Below are 16,751 nucleotides of genomic sequence, written 5' to 3'. Positions count from 1 at the left end.
CGGAGGACTATCCCTAGAAACTGTTCTACTTTGTCCCGTTTCCTGTAAAAGGTTTGGCGAAGCTGTAGAGCAGCTAAAGTGGTGGAGTTGGGAGTTGTTCTATGCTTAAAGTCTGGAGTTTGATGGAAAGCTAATTGATATTGGTAAAGGATGTTTTTTTTTCTAGAAGACATATTTTTCAAGCACTCCTGCAAGATCACTTTGTTCGCCATCCAAGGAGTAGATCTAAAAAAAGTCTGAGCATTTATTCAATTAACATTATGCGTTTAATGCTTTTTTCACATTTGGTCCTGAGGAAGTCGGAGTATAGCATCCGGGGAAACGCGCTGAACTTCAAATCTTCAATTCCGACTGCATGTAATTACCATCCATTGGCTGATTAACCCTGTGAGATTGACCTTTTATACTACATCCTCCGTCAATACTTCCAAATTCCCAGCAGCCACTACACCACTATGGTGTATGGTAATGGTAATATAAATCCAAGCATACACAGTTGGAAAGTGTAATATCAATTTGAACATCACTATGCAGCAAACTCAGCTCAAATTTTAGCTTATGTGAATCAGATTTTATCTGTAATCTCGGTACTTGTTTCCTAGAACGGCCACAATCGGGGGTAATCGTGTACCTTAACTTAAGGTACACGATTACCCCCGATGGACCCGATTTCCTTTGAAATCAGGTGAGTGCATCTCAGAAAGAGGACCAAAACATGGTGAGGTAAAAGGCAACAATAGTGGGAGATGTGCTCTGCATCCTTATCTCGGGGTAGAAAGGACTATGGAAAAGTCATCAGTGCCCTGAGCTCAGTTGGGTGAGGAGAGAAAAAAAAGGTTAGAGGAGTCTACGTGATGTGATTGCTATGAGATTCTGCATGGTTTATAGGGGCTAGGCCATAGATCTGGAAGCAGACCAGGTTAAGTTTGAGGAAAAAGCTGTAGGAGCTACCCAGAGACCAGAGAAGTACAGGACAATCTAATAAGGGTTAGGAGGATGGTTCAACTACTGCCACAGCAGCTGGGGTCCCATAATGCAGAAAATGCCAGAGGGGTAATATGGATGATCATAAGCCAGTTATAAGGTAAAAGATCATGGATTATTGCGTCCCCTCACAAATTTCAGACTACAGATAAACCAAAGGGTCAATGGCTGGAGACATGGAGACAGGTTTATGAGGCAGAAGTGGTGCAGTCCAGGCTGCAGCACCCCATAGCTCTGTGCAGCCTGTGAGAAGGGAGCAGCAAGAGGGAGCTGAGTGAGGGAGGAGAATTCAGGGTGGCTGAGGCAGTACAGGTATCCACTGGGCATCCTAGGACTTATTGAAGGGAGAGCAGGTTTGGAGGATCCGGAAGGCTCTTTTGACTTTACTGTACCCTGAAAACAGTAATTCAGACATACAAAATAGATATTTATCCCTTAACTGTAGAATGTTTATCCACAGAATATGGAAGTTATTTTAATAATTCTCTATTAAATGCCTATTATAAGGCAGTTGTGTCTTCATCTAGCAAATGTTTTTCGTTTAAAGTTCCTATAACATAAAACAATTCCACAAAAAAAAAAATTCTAATGTTTTAATTTAATAAAAAAATCAGAGGGAAAAAATTGTCTGTATATAAATAAAACATTTGGTAAAACGTGAATTCTTTTGAAGAGTTTCTAAATGACAGTACAGTATGTTATTTATTGTCATTTTATTAGAACAGGGGACAATAGAAGTTAGGAATTTTCTCCATTATAATTTTTCTTACTTTTGGTACTGCTTATTAAAACATTCTTTTTTAAATTGTCTTTACCTTTTTTTTTTCAACAAAAAAACAGTTACCTACTGTATATTTGCAGCATAAATAAAAAAAACAATCTGCAAGTCATGTTATATAGCTCTGTCCAGTTCGTTGTTCTTCTTTCAAAACATATTATGACTGGTTTTGCAAGATATTGAATGTTTTAGACACAGTAAATTAACAGTAAATAACTTATCATATTGTCCACTTTCATATTAATAAAATTCTTATTAACTTGTTACCGCTTTCAGAATATATTAAAATTCAATGTCAGTTTTGAGATTGTCACATTACATGAAACTGACTGCAATTATACTGAAAATGACTGATACGTCCGGCTTTAAATTAAAGTTGCCTTTAAATAGGAAGATGAAAACATGTTTATATGTATCCCATAATGGAAACGTCTTGAAAGTTATCTGAATTTTGCAGATATTTGTTTATTTCAGACATGTGGCATTTCTAAGAAGGGCAGCTGAAGTGATTTCAGTAAATTAAGTGGACATTCTCCTTTAAGTGATGTGGAAAATAAATATTTTTAAATCTTTTTATATTTTTTAGCAATTTTCATTTGAAAGCTTTTGCACATTTCAATGATTACTCCATATTTGTATGTTTAACCCTTTGATAGCCAACGTCTCTGTGAGAGATGCGCAAAATGTGCCAGCATCGCTTACATTTGTTATATAAATTCAAATATTATTTTTTTGTGTAAAACAAGATTAGATTTCCTATATAAGGTAAACATTATAGGCCGCTATCATGAATAAAAATGTTTTCTCACCTATTTTGGCAAACTCACTAGGCACTCAAAGGGTTAATACAGTGGTGAATATGTGCACACACTAGCTGTTACTGTAGATCAGCAATTATTAGTATAGCTGTGTTATTTGTGTTATTTTATACTGTTTCAGCACTTCAGAATTTTGTATAAAATCCATTATACTCTTTTCTCACATCATTCCTAGAATACCATAATTATTTGCAATGTGAAACTGAAACAACATCAGCACAGTGTGTCACCAATGAGTTTCTACAGATGATCAATGAGACACATTGTCATAAAACAAATATATAACTACAGTATATGCTCTACATCTTTAATGTGATGCTATCATACTATTGTACATATTCAATATAAAGTATAATGTAGGTTAGTCATTACTATTTCCTGTAACACTGCTAAAAATTAAAAAAAAATGTTTAAAAGAAAAATTATTATATAGCTGATGTACTTTTAAGTTTTGCTGAGAGAAAAATATGGTGTATTAAAATGCTCTGTAACAAAATGTGACAAATCCGTTTATTTGGGCATTCTACTTGAAATGCCACAGGTCCACTAAATAATTCAAATATAAAGCATGCTGATTTCTCCAGACCTTCAAAAAATAACATATCCCAGCAGACTGCAATGGTTCCCTTTTGTAAAATAGAAATTTGCAAGTCGGATACAGTGAAAAATAGGAAAATCATGTATAATTCCCTGCTCACTTGTGCATGTCATACAAAAATTGCAAATAGTTTAAACCATTTAAGTAATTATCAGAAGAAAGAAAATTTTATGCCAGATTAAATTTGACTTTTAAATACTAAAAATATAATTTGCCTATATTTAAACTACATATCGACCTCTACCTAGATCATATATCAGCATATATCATCAATTTGTGGCTAATATATGTAGACCTTAATTTTCTAATAATATTTTAATGTTGTGCACATACTTTAAAAATACTTTAAAAAAAATATACAATTTATTGTATATGGAAATATGTTATATGTTCCTTACATATTTATATGTGAACGTTTTTTGGGTACTAGAAGTATTTATACATATATTTACAAGTTTGTGTCACCCATATCCGAAAATCAGATTTTTAATTATTCCTAAAGTCAAAATGTTTTGAGTGGCCCCTTCATGATATAGGGGGTTATTCTAGTTCACTCTTTCTGACAAAATCCTTCTTAGATGGACAAAACCATGTGCACTGCAGGGGGGACAGATATAAAATGTGCAGAGAGAATTAGATTTGGTAGGGTTTTACTTCAAAGTGAGATGTAAATTGCAGTGTAAACATAAAGCAGCCAGTATTTACCCTGCACAGAAACAAAATAACTCACCCAAATCTAATTCTCTCTGCACATTTTACATCTGCCCCCCTGCAGTGCATATGGTTTTGTCCATCTAAGAAGGATTTTGTCAGAAAGAGTGAAGTAGAATAAGGCCCATAGTGACACCTATGCTTTCTGATATTTCATTGTACACAAACTTTGTTTCATGAACAAAATAAATAAAAATATTTTATAAAATTACCTTCATCCTATATGCATATGAAACATAGAAGCATTTCATTATGATATGCAAATATTCCAAAATAAGGAAACATCTTATATCCAAAATTTCGAAAAATCTGATATCCAAAATACTTCTGGTCCCAACTATTTTGGAAATTTAAGACACAACCTTTACAAAATTACAATGGAACTGATTATGGTTATGAAGCACTGACTGATTTAGACAGTACCACAATTCCTGTATAATTATATATACAAATTATTTTTATCTATGTATTAAATGGGTACTGTACATACAGCATACAACTATGTTCTTATTATGTATGTATAATACATATCATATACTACATTTAATTAAGCAAACTTTCAAATATAGATCAAAACTGTTATTGATCTTTATAACTTTGAGGAATTGAAGACAAGACTTATAGAACAAAATCTCTTTCCAATTTAATGAATTTCTCATATTCCTTTGTTTCCTACCTTTACTTGACATTGCTTCAGGTTATAAAGAAAACTTCAGAGATTTTCACATTTTATATGAAGCTCTCTCCTTCTTTAACATACACTCACAGTTTGTACTATAAAAAATAACAACAATGAATGTCTCATTTCCTATACAGTATATTTCAGTTAAGATTTATGCTATTTGCAAAAATACTTTAGAACTAATCAAAAATACTAGCACATCCACTGATAGCACATATGCCACTGATTCCATGGAATTTCTCCTAAATGATCAAATATCTGTTTTTTGGTTTTACATACAGTAGCAAAAAAAGATGATGATTGTAAATATGCTAAATTCTGCTTTCTTGCTGTTGACAAGACAAAATAAAGAAAATAAAAAATTGTATTGGTTAAAATATTTGATCCCTAATAATTAAACTTACAACAATTTCAAGTAAAAATTTGCACTTTACTCAATAGATTAACAATATTTATTTATTATTTTATTATTATTATTATCATTAAATTAAATAATAAACAATATCTAGGTCAACAGTCAACAAGTTAACACCAAAATTTCAACATGCGCAAGGTTAATGTTGACTAAAGGTTGGCATGGCGAGAGTAGACACATGAATTGGAACAGTTCATTGAGAACAGTAAAGTGTACAGTGGTAGCGGAGTATAACATCTGTCCCGGAGCATAGCAAGCATGGAAAGCTACAGTATGTGAAGGTAGGCTTTACACTGATTGTGGGTCCATGTATTCGGGTCGACCTTTTGTGAATGCCTTGTGTCTACCTTTTGTCAATTTCAAGCTTGTGTATGTCAACATTTTGTCAATGTCAACCATTTGGTGTTGGCCTAATGAACGTCGACCCATACTCATCAACATTGTAACAAATTCATTACACAAAAGTGTCTGATATGGAATATTTGTCATCAATTTATTACATGAAGATTAAGTTGACATATTAGGTATTTTCTACACACTTCTATTTCCAAGTTCTCTGGCCAGATTGGGTTGAGGTTTTTAGTGAGATTTGTGCACTTATCTCCCTGTTGTGACAAGCTGCGTGACACCATCTAGAATTACCTCTAAGCTCAGAGCTTTGAAAGGAGATTGCAGAGGCACAAGCCAGAAGCGTTGGCAGGAACACTCTGAACTCAGTTGAGACTCCCAGGATTTGAAGATGGACAGAACTTGGGAGCAGATTAAAGGGCAAAGTCAAAGATGACTTGAAGATAATTGGCTTGGGTAAAGAATGTACTGTATAGTGGTATTGTTAACAGGGATTACAGTAAAATGATAATGTACTAGAAATGGAGGGAATCATACAAACTTATTGCTACTAAAATCGTGATTTAAGTCTCTGCATTACCCAAAAGGAAGTGGTAAATATTATATTTAATCTTAAAAGGAGTAGAATACTTATCTTTGTATTGATATCTTGTAGGCACTCTATGAAAAGAGAACTCTTTTCAATTGTCCATTTTATGTTTTAGATTTTATTGTACTTATAACTACTGTATGGCTTTTTTACAACAATACAAACAATCAAGAGGTGCATTGATGACTATCACTTAAAATCATGCCATGTGGATTTTTGGATTTACCATACAAGACATATAGCAGTCCCTTATACATTATACAATTTTGTGCCACATTCTAGAATATCAAACACTGGATTTAAATTAATAACATACTTGCTCTCAATCATTGACTTTGAGAAGACTAACCTATTTAATGTTTTTTTTATAGATATGTATAGTTAGTTGAGTTAAACTTGTTTAATTAAAAATCTAACTTTACACGCTAAATTTTTACGTTATTATTTTTAAAATGACAAACAGCATTATATTTCACACACACACACACACACACACACACACACACACACACACACACATGTATAGAATGAAATATAATATAATAGCAGACACAGCATAACTCTCCCCCCCACAGCCCTAACCCTTTTCCACCCTTCTAGTGCCTCAACCTAACCCCCTACCCAAAGCCAAACGCTAACCTCCCCCACATTGCAGCTTAACCCTAAGTGCCGCCCTTACCTGGCATTACCCCATCCCACCCTGCATACTTACGCTCACCATACTGGCAGTTGGGATTCTGGCATCGGTCTCTTCACAGTAGTAGGGATACTGGCATTGGCATTGTGAGTGCCAGCATAGCCCACACCAGGATGCTAAACGCATCCCAGTGCCAGGTCCATTTATTTTTCTTCCCAGTTACAAGCACACAAGATGCGGCAGCCATGTTGGGTGCACTACAAAGGTTAAGCTGTGGGAGAAGATGCCTTGGCCTGCATTTGTAAAAGTCTAGGTTGATATATCTACAGTACAGTGTCTAGACAGTCAATAGCTCTACTCCAAAAGGTCAACATACAATAAGTCGATAGGGTCAAAAGGTAGACAGGGTCATAAGGTCAACATGAAAAAGGTCAACATGATATTTTCACTTTTTTTAACTGCTTGTTTTTACTTCAACATCCATGTTGGTATAGAGGGAGAATATGCCCATAGTGAAGCGAGCCAGGCAAGGTGTAAGCTTTGCACTAATTGGGGCATGTCCACAGTTGTCAACACTGATACCCAAAAAAGTGCTAAAAACTCATGGCAACCTTTCCATGTGTCTACCTTTTTCTTGTCGACATTATGACCCTGTCGACCTTTCCAATGTCAACATTTTCTATGTCCACAATTTCACCCTGTCGATCTATTGACTTTCTATCTAGACACTGTCTATCTAATCATCCACACGCATTTGTGAATTTAAGGATGTCCTTTCAAGGATTCAGTTATAACCGTAGTTTGAACTGTACTATTCTACAATCTCTTATGAACAATTTTTGAAATCACTGTAGCTCAAGACCATTATGTGAACTCTCCTCAGCTGTGCCATGAGCCTAGGCCAGTGGCATTAAACTCATGGCCCTCCAGCTGTTGTGGAACTACACGTCCCAGAATGCCCTGCCACAGTTTTAGCAATACATTATATATAATATGTGACAGGGCATTCTGGGATGTGTAGTTCCACAACAGCTGGCGGGCCATGAGTTTGATGCCACTGGCCTAGGCCTATTACCAATCCATATGAAAACATTAGTACTGCCACTGGGCCTACCCTCAAGGTGAGAAGGGAGATGAGAGTAATAGGACCGGGCTCAGTAGGAACATTTCCATCAGACATTAGTGTGCACCCTACATTCTTACAGCCACCTGTACTGATTCCATGCAACCAGGACATTTAAATTTGTATCAAAATTACACGCTTTCCCAATTCTCCTGCTATTGTTGGTGACCTGCAAATGTGTTCTTACCATGAGATTTTTTTCTTGTTACATTTTTACAATTGTAAAGCGCAACAGAATCTGCTGTGCTATATAAAATCCTATACATACAGTAACTAAAATAAATAAATAAATTGCAGCACACTACCACACCATTCCTGTATTGTCAACCTTCACTAACTGCGCACTCTGCATGTAGCAACCTACACGGTGCTACCACAGTAATTCATGTGGAACATTCAGGGTATATCATAATACTACACATTTACAATTTTCCCATATATGCCTTGGCCCTTGTATGCATCTCCTCCCACAGCTTAACCTTTGTAGTGTGCCCAACATGGCTGCCGCATCTGGCGTGCTTGTAACTGGGAAGAAAAATAAATGGACCTGGGACTGGGATGGGGGATGCTGGCATTCACAATGCCAATGCCAGTATCCCTACTACTGTCAAGAGAACGATGCCAGAATCCCGAATGCCAGTGGTGGGATGGGGTAATCCCACGTAAAGGGGGCACTTAGGGTTAGGCAGCAATGTGGGAGGAGGTTAGAGTTTAGAGTTCAGCTTTTGGTAGGGGGTTAGGTTGAGGCACTAGCAGGGTGGAAAAGGGTTAGGGCTGTGGGGGGAGAGTTATGCTGTGTCTGCTATTATATTATATTACATTCTATACATGCAATAGGAAGCAATGCATACAACACACTAGAAATGGCTAGATTTAAATTACATTACATGTAAAGAGAAAAGGGTCTACAAAATGTTTTGAGTGGCCCCTTCATGATATAGGGGGTTATTCTAGTTCACTCTTTCTGACAAAATCCTTCTTAGATGGACAAAACCATGTGCACTGCAGGGGGGACAGATATAAAATGTGCAGAGAGAATTAGATTTGGTAGGGTTTTACTTCAAAGTGAGATGTAAATTGCAGTGTAAACATAAAGCAGCCAGTATTTACCCTGCACAGAAACAAAATAACTCACCCAAATCTAATTCTCTCTGCACATTTTACATCTGCCCCCCTGCAGTGCATATGGTTTTGTCCATCTAAGAAGGATTTTGTCAGAAAGAGTGAAGTAGAATAAGGCCCATAGTGACACCTATGCTTTCTGATATTTCATTGTACACAAACTTTGTTTCATGAACAAAATAAATAAAAATATTTTATAAAATTACCTTCATCCTATATGCATATGAAACATAGAAGCATTTCATTATGATATGCAAATATTCCAAAATAAGGAAACATCTTATATCCAAAATTTCGAAAAATCTGATATCCAAAATACTTCTGGTCCCAACTATTTTGGAAATTTAAGACACAACCTTTACAAAATTACAATGGAACTGATTATGGTTATGAAGCACTGACTGATTTAGACAGTACCACAATTCCTGTATAATTATATATACAAATTATTTTTATCTATGTATTAAATGGGTACTGTACATACAGCATACAACTATGTTCTTATTATGTATGTATAATACATATCATATACTACATTTAATTAAGCAAACTTTCAAATATAGATCAAAACTGTTATTGATCTTTATAACTTTGAGGAATTGAAGACAAGACTTATAGAACAAAATCTCTTTCCAATTTAATGAATTTCTCATATTCCTTTGTTTCCTACCTTTACTTGACATTGCTTCAGGTTATAAAGAAAACTTCAGAGATTTTCACATTTTATATGAAGCTCTCTCCTTCTTTAACATACACTCACAGTTTGTACTATAAAAAATAACAACAATGAATGTCTCATTTCCTATACAGTATATTTCAGTTAAGATTTATGCTATTTGCAAAAATACTTTAGAACTAATCAAAAATACTAGCACATCCACTGATAGCACATATGCCACTGATTCCATGGAATTTCTCCTAAATGATCAAATATCTGTTTTTTGGTTTTACATACAGTAGCAAAAAAAGATGATGATTGTAAATATGCTAAATTCTGCTTTCTTGCTGTTGACAAGACAAAATAAAGAAAATAAAAAATTGTATTGGTTAAAATATTTGATCCCTAATAATTAAACTTACAACAATTTCAAGTAAAAATTTGCACTTTACTCAATAGATTAACAATATTTATTTATTATTTTATTATTATTATTATCATTAAATTAAATAATAAACAATATCTAGGTCAACAGTCAACAAGTTAACACCAAAATTTCAACATGCGCAAGGTTAATGTTGACTAAAGGTTGGCATGGCGAGAGTAGACACATGAATTGGAACAGTTCATTGAGAACAGTAAAGTGTACAGTGGTAGCGGAGTATAACATCTGTCCCGGAGCATAGCAAGCATGGAAAGCTACAGTATGTGAAGGTAGGCTTTACACTGATTGTGGGTCCATGTATTCGGGTCGACCTTTTGTGAATGCCTTGTGTCTACCTTTTGTCAATTTCAAGCTTGTGTATGTCAACATTTTGTCAATGTCAACCATTTGGTGTTGGCCTAATGAACGTCGACCCATACTCATCAACATTGTAACAAATTCATTACACAAAAGTGTCTGATATGGAATATTTGTCATCAATTTATTACATGAAGATTAAGTTGACATATTAGGTATTTTCTACACACTTCTATTTCCAAGTTCTCTGGCCAGATTGGGTTGAGGTTTTTAGTGAGATTTGTGCACTTATCTCCCTGTTGTGACAAGCTGCGTGACACCATCTAGAATTACCTCTAAGCTCAGAGCTTTGAAAGGAGATTGCAGAGGCACAAGCCAGAAGCGTTGGCAGGAACACTCTGAACTCAGTTGAGACTCCCAGGATTTGAAGATGGACAGAACTTGGGAGCAGATTAAAGGGCAAAGTCAAAGATGACTTGAAGATAATTGGCTTGGGTAAAGAATGTACTGTATAGTGGTATTGTTAACAGGGATTACAGTAAAATGATAATGTACTAGAAATGGAGGGAATCATACAAACTTATTGCTACTAAAATCGTGATTTAAGTCTCTGCATTACCCAAAAGGAAGTGGTAAATATTATATTTAATCTTAAAAGGAGTAGAATACTTATCTTTGTATTGATATCTTGTAGGCACTCTATGAAAAGAGAACTCTTTTCAATTGTCCATTTTATGTTTTAGATTTTATTGTACTTATAACTACTGTATGGCTTTTTTACAACAATACAAACAATCAAGAGGTGCATTGATGACTATCACTTAAAATCATGCCATGTGGATTTTTGGATTTACCATACAAGACATATAGCAGTCCCTTATACATTATACAATTTTGTGCCACATTCTAGAATATCAAACACTGGATTTAAATTAATAACATACTTGCTCTCAATCATTGACTTTGAGAAGACTAACCTATTTAATGTTTTTTTTATAGATATGTATAGTTAGTTGAGTTAAACTTGTTTAATTAAAAATCTAACTTTACACGCTAAATTTTTACGTTATTATTTTTAAAATGACAAACAGCATTATATTTCACACACACACACACACACACACACACACACACACACACACACACATGTATAGAATGAAATATAATATAATAGCAGACACAGCATAACTCTCCCCCCCACAGCCCTAACCCTTTTCCACCCTTCTAGTGCCTCAACCTAACCCCCTACCCAAAGCCAAACGCTAACCTCCCCCACATTGCAGCTTAACCCTAAGTGCCGCCCTTACCTGGCATTACCCCATCCCACCCTGCATACTTACGCTCACCATACTGGCAGTTGGGATTCTGGCATCGGTCTCTTCACAGTAGTAGGGATACTGGCATTGGCATTGTGAGTGCCAGCATAGCCCACACCAGGATGCTAAACGCATCCCAGTGCCAGGTCCATTTATTTTTCTTCCCAGTTACAAGCACACAAGATGCGGCAGCCATGTTGGGTGCACTACAAAGGTTAAGCTGTGGGAGAAGATGCCTTGGCCTGCATTTGTAAAAGTCTAGGTTGATATATCTACAGTACAGTGTCTAGACAGTCAATAGCTCTACTCCAAAAGGTCAACATACAATAAGTCGATAGGGTCAAAAGGTAGACAGGGTCATAAGGTCAACATGAAAAAGGTCAACATGATATTTTCACTTTTTTTAACTGCTTGTTTTTACTTCAACATCCATGTTGGTATAGAGGGAGAATATGCCCATAGTGAAGCGAGCCAGGCAAGGTGTAAGCTTTGCACTAATTGGGGCATGTCCACAGTTGTCAACACTGATACCCAAAAAAGTGCTAAAAACTCATGGCAACCTTTCCATGTGTCTACCTTTTTCTTGTCGACATTATGACCCTGTCGACCTTTCCAATGTCAACATTTTCTATGTCCACAATTTCACCCTGTCGATCTATTGACTTTCTATCTAGACACTGTCTATCTAATCATCCACACGCATTTGTGAATTTAAGGATGTCCTTTCAAGGATTCAGTTATAACCGTAGTTTGAACTGTACTATTCTACAATCTCTTATGAACAATTTTTGAAATCACTGTAGCTCAAGACCATTATGTGAACTCTCCTCAGCTGTGCCATGAGCCTAGGCCAGTGGCATTAAACTCATGGCCCTCCAGCTGTTGTGGAACTACACGTCCCAGAATGCCCTGCCACAGTTTTAGCAATACATTATATATAATATGTGACAGGGCATTCTGGGATGTGTAGTTCCACAACAGCTGGCGGGCCATGAGTTTGATGCCACTGGCCTAGGCCTATTACCAATCCATATGAAAACATTAGTACTGCCACTGGGCCTACCCTCAAGGTGAGAAGGGAGATGAGAGTAATAGGACCGGGCTCAGTAGGAACATTTCCATCAGACATTAGTGTGCACCCTACATTCTTACAGCCACCTGTACTGATTCCATGCAACCAGGACATTTAAATTTGTATCAAAATTACACGCTTTCCCAATTCTCCTGCTATTGTTGGTGACCTGCAAATGTGTTCTTACCATGAGATTTTTTTCTTGTTACATTTTTACAATTGTAAAGCGCAACAGAATCTGCTGTGCTATATAAAATCCTATACATACAGTAACTAAAATAAATAAATAAATTGCAGCACACTACCACACCATTCCTGTATTGTCAACCTTCACTAACTGCGCACTCTGCATGTAGCAACCTACACGGTGCTACCACAGTAATTCATGTGGAACATTCAGGGTATATCATAATACTACACATTTACAATTTTCCCATATATGCCTTGGCCCTTGTATGCATCTCCTCCCACAGCTTAACCTTTGTAGTGTGCCCAACATGGCTGCCGCATCTGGCGTGCTTGTAACTGGGAAGAAAAATAAATGGACCTGGGACTGGGATGGGGGATGCTGGCATTCACAATGCCAATGCCAGTATCCCTACTACTGTCAAGAGAACGATGCCAGAATCCCGAATGCCAGTGGTGGGATGGGGTAATCCCACGTAAAGGGGGCACTTAGGGTTAGGCAGCAATGTGGGAGGAGGTTAGAGTTTAGAGTTCAGCTTTTGGTAGGGGGTTAGGTTGAGGCACTAGCAGGGTGGAAAAGGGTTAGGGCTGTGGGGGGAGAGTTATGCTGTGTCTGCTATTATATTATATTACATTCTATACATGCAATAGGAAGCAATGCATACAACACACTAGAAATGGCTAGATTTAAATTACATTACATGTAAAGAGAAAAGGGTCTACATTTCAGCCATAGCCTGAATAAGGTTAAGTATGTGAAGACCCAACTAATGACTAGTGACAAGAGATTTGCTTAATGTTAATAATTTGGGATTATTCTAGAAATAGTGTTCAACCTGATAAATAATTCATGTCTTTTAGCCAAGTTCTAATACTAAAATAATGGATTCAAAATTCTGAACAGTGGAGGCAGGAAAAAAGAGTCCAATTAAATGTTGATCCAGTGGAGAATAAATTATATTACAAATAACTATTGTTAATTGTCACTTAGGAATTTGACAGAATGCTGTAAAATAAGGAAAAATGTCAAATAATAATATGAATACCCTGCATCTTTATATCTGAGTGCTCTAGACCTTTTACCACTCTTCCACCTTACTGTCACTACCTTCTGTACTTTGGCCACTAGAGAAAATGATACCGCCACTAATACCGAAATAAGCATAGACTCAACAGGCATTGTTGACGTTAATTGCTGCTGTCTTCTGAAATGTCATTGGTATTGCCCTGTAGTATTTTATTTATAGTCACTGTAAAAGTAAATACAGTACATGCAATACTCATCATAAACACAAACCCCAAAAGGTCAAAAGTGAGTAACCTAATGTGACAGAATAATATGAGATAACTCAAGTTCAAGAACAGTCCCAATGTGCAAAGAAATACAATACAATTTACATGAGCAATATAATAGTGACAGGCAGGTTTTGAACACAGAAGAACTGTTAAATTCCAGATAGCAAGACATGTTCAGCACGCAGAAGGGATAAATGAACTAAGATGGGAGTTCTATTGAAGATGACTTGTTGCCCATAGAAACCAATCAGATTCTACTTATTTATTTAACCCCTTCTAGAACATAATAGATATAATCTGATTGTTTTTTATGGGCAATATCCCATCTTCAATAGAACTCCCATCTCAGTAAATGTACCCATGGAGGGTGGTCTTTCAGGATAGTAATGGAAGCAAGGAGCTGGTTGGCCAAGAGCATACCCTAATTACCAAGCCAGAAATGATTGATGAGAACCACCAATTCAAAATGCAAAGCAAGTTGAAAGAAAAAAAGTACAGACTTTAAAGAGATCACCTGCAGTCAAATCCAATGCAGTCCAGACTGTTCATTGTAGGGTGACAAGTAACTTATATTGCCTCACCAATTAAATATTTAGATATCCAGCAAGGCCATACATAGGGGACAGGGCCAAGTGAGGGATCCGGTGTCTCTCCATTATTTGATATACCTTATATGTAATACTATAGTTTTCCAAGTTCACCTCAACAAGGTAGCTGACAAGCCACAAAACAAATCTTACAGTACCTGCAGCCTGGAAACTAATGTATTTTTCTGGCTACTTCAGCTCATTTTGATGACTGGTCCTCCTCAGCTTTCTTTAAGCAAGGTAGATATTACTGACACCTGTCAGTCAAGGCTGTTAATGTTGCCAGGAGCTGGGTGTCTTAGCTCTTTGAATTGAACATGACTTGTAGGCTCTATGAATAACTAGGGGCCAACCCCTAGAGGCATGCTGGGACCACCACTAGGAAGCCGTTGGTGCTGTCATGCTCCCCAGGGGTCATTGATATTAAAATGTGTGGGAAACCAAAAGATGCAAATGAAGGAAAGGCTCACTGGGTCTTAATTGATTAAAAAAAATGTAAATACTATTTTATAAAAAAAAACTTAGTATTAATTATTTTAATACACAAAATTACTTACAGAAATACAAGTATTTGGACCCACTGGTCACAAGTAAGCAAACTGCATAACATATTGGAACTGTGTAGACACAGTAACTATAGATGTTGTGCTTAGTGTTATCAGGCTTTATTTTTCCTATGCCTTCCTGCTATATAATCTTCCCCCCAGGTCTCCCACGCTGCCCATCTCTATGTTCCATCTATTCCAGTTCTTAGGTTACTCATGTAGCATTTTATTCTATTATTTTTTAGTCTCTCCAGTAAGAACATTTGCTTCACACTGATGGGCAGAGAACCCCTCGTGGGTCTCGGAGCACTGAGAGCCAGGACTCTAGAGAGCATTCCAGTATATGACCAATCTGCCAGGCAATATATCTTATCTCATTAGGCTCCTAATATCATTAGATAATTGGAACACTGTTTATTAAACACTGATGTAAACATATGATGATCCAGTATGTGAAAACTGGTAAATGACTTAAATACAGTATCTAACAGTCTACCTTTGTGTAGTACAGTGATGGCTAACCTTGAGACTCCAGCTGTTGTTGAACTACACATCCCAGCACGTCCTGCTACAGTTTTACTATTTGGGCATGCTAAAACTGATGCAGGGCATACTGGGATGTGTAGTTTAACAACAGCTGGAGTGTCAAGGTTAGCCATCACTGGTGTCATACAATATATGCCATATTACAGAGTGGATTCATTCATCACAGTTGTGGTATATGGAGTCCCAAAGGAAACTTAGCAGGCCGTTTATACTTATCATTAAGTTTCTCTGCTTTCTCATAATCCTATCAATAAACAAAACAACCTAGAGGTAATATTGTTTCTTCCATTTAGAAATAGATTAGTCAAGCCCGTTACATCCCTAATGCAGTAATGATGTACTTTTTGGAATAAAGTACTGAAGCCTATAAACATCATCAGCCAAATGTAATAGCCTCCGAGCTTGTTAGCCACGTGGGACCATGCTTTGTAAATAAATCCATCCATAGTTACGGGGAAGTTTATATAGGGGCACTGCAGGCTTATCTCCTTTTATGGGCAAAAAAAAAAAATATTACAAATCCGCACTAAATATAACTGGTCTGAAGAAGGTGGTATAATCAATCAGGATCTTTCAATAGCATTAAGGTACAGAGCGATCCAGTTCGATTTTGCAGCCTACTTCAGAATGCCGGAATCAAGTTCTGATTTGATGCACATTTTGGGGCAATTACAAACAGGCAAGAGCGTCAGAGCACCATGTAGTCACCACCAATTAAAAAGCACGCATGGCAATTTCCATCCTGGCCAACTCCTAATTATGGCCCTGTTACTAAGGTTTAAATGAAGACCTTTTATAAATGATGATTGTGTGACTCAAAGAAACAGAACACAATACCTCAGTGCTAATTGCCAGTAACCCCCACCAAATAATCCCCCCCCCTCATTTTTTCTTCTACTGCAATTTCTAAAAAGTCAACACTTACTATTGTTGTGTCTAATGTTTCTTCTATCAGACAAATACCACAATTAGAGGTACAAATACTACAAATAGGTAAA

The 16,751-nt window shown here is 36.6% G+C and overlaps 1 protein-coding gene across 9 annotated transcripts in view; it reads right to left on the bottom strand.

Moving 5' to 3' along the window:
- Positions 1 to 16,751, bottom strand: part of SGCZ (sarcoglycan zeta) — an 869,285-nt gene that overhangs the window by 630,022 nt on the left and 222,512 nt on the right. For 3 of the 9 annotated variants that reach the window (XM_083169990.1, XM_083169981.1, XM_083169965.1), the window contains exon 1: positions 4,566 to 4,664. The exons of the other annotated variants lie outside the window; for them this stretch is intronic. The gene's annotated coding sequence lies outside the window, so the exon portion shown is untranslated. Of the gene's footprint in view, positions 1 to 4,565; positions 4,665 to 16,751 lie in introns of those variants that run through there. 9 annotated transcript variants of the gene reach the window in all.

This window comes from Crinia signifera, chromosome 1 (assembly GCF_055691185.1).
Source record: "Crinia signifera chromosome 1, ASM5569118v1, whole genome shotgun sequence".
Lineage (NCBI taxonomy): Eukaryota > Metazoa > Chordata > Amphibia > Anura > Myobatrachidae > Crinia > Crinia signifera.
The sequence above is the reverse complement of the archived record's forward strand: the minus strand, read 5'-3'. Positions and strand labels throughout refer to the sequence as shown.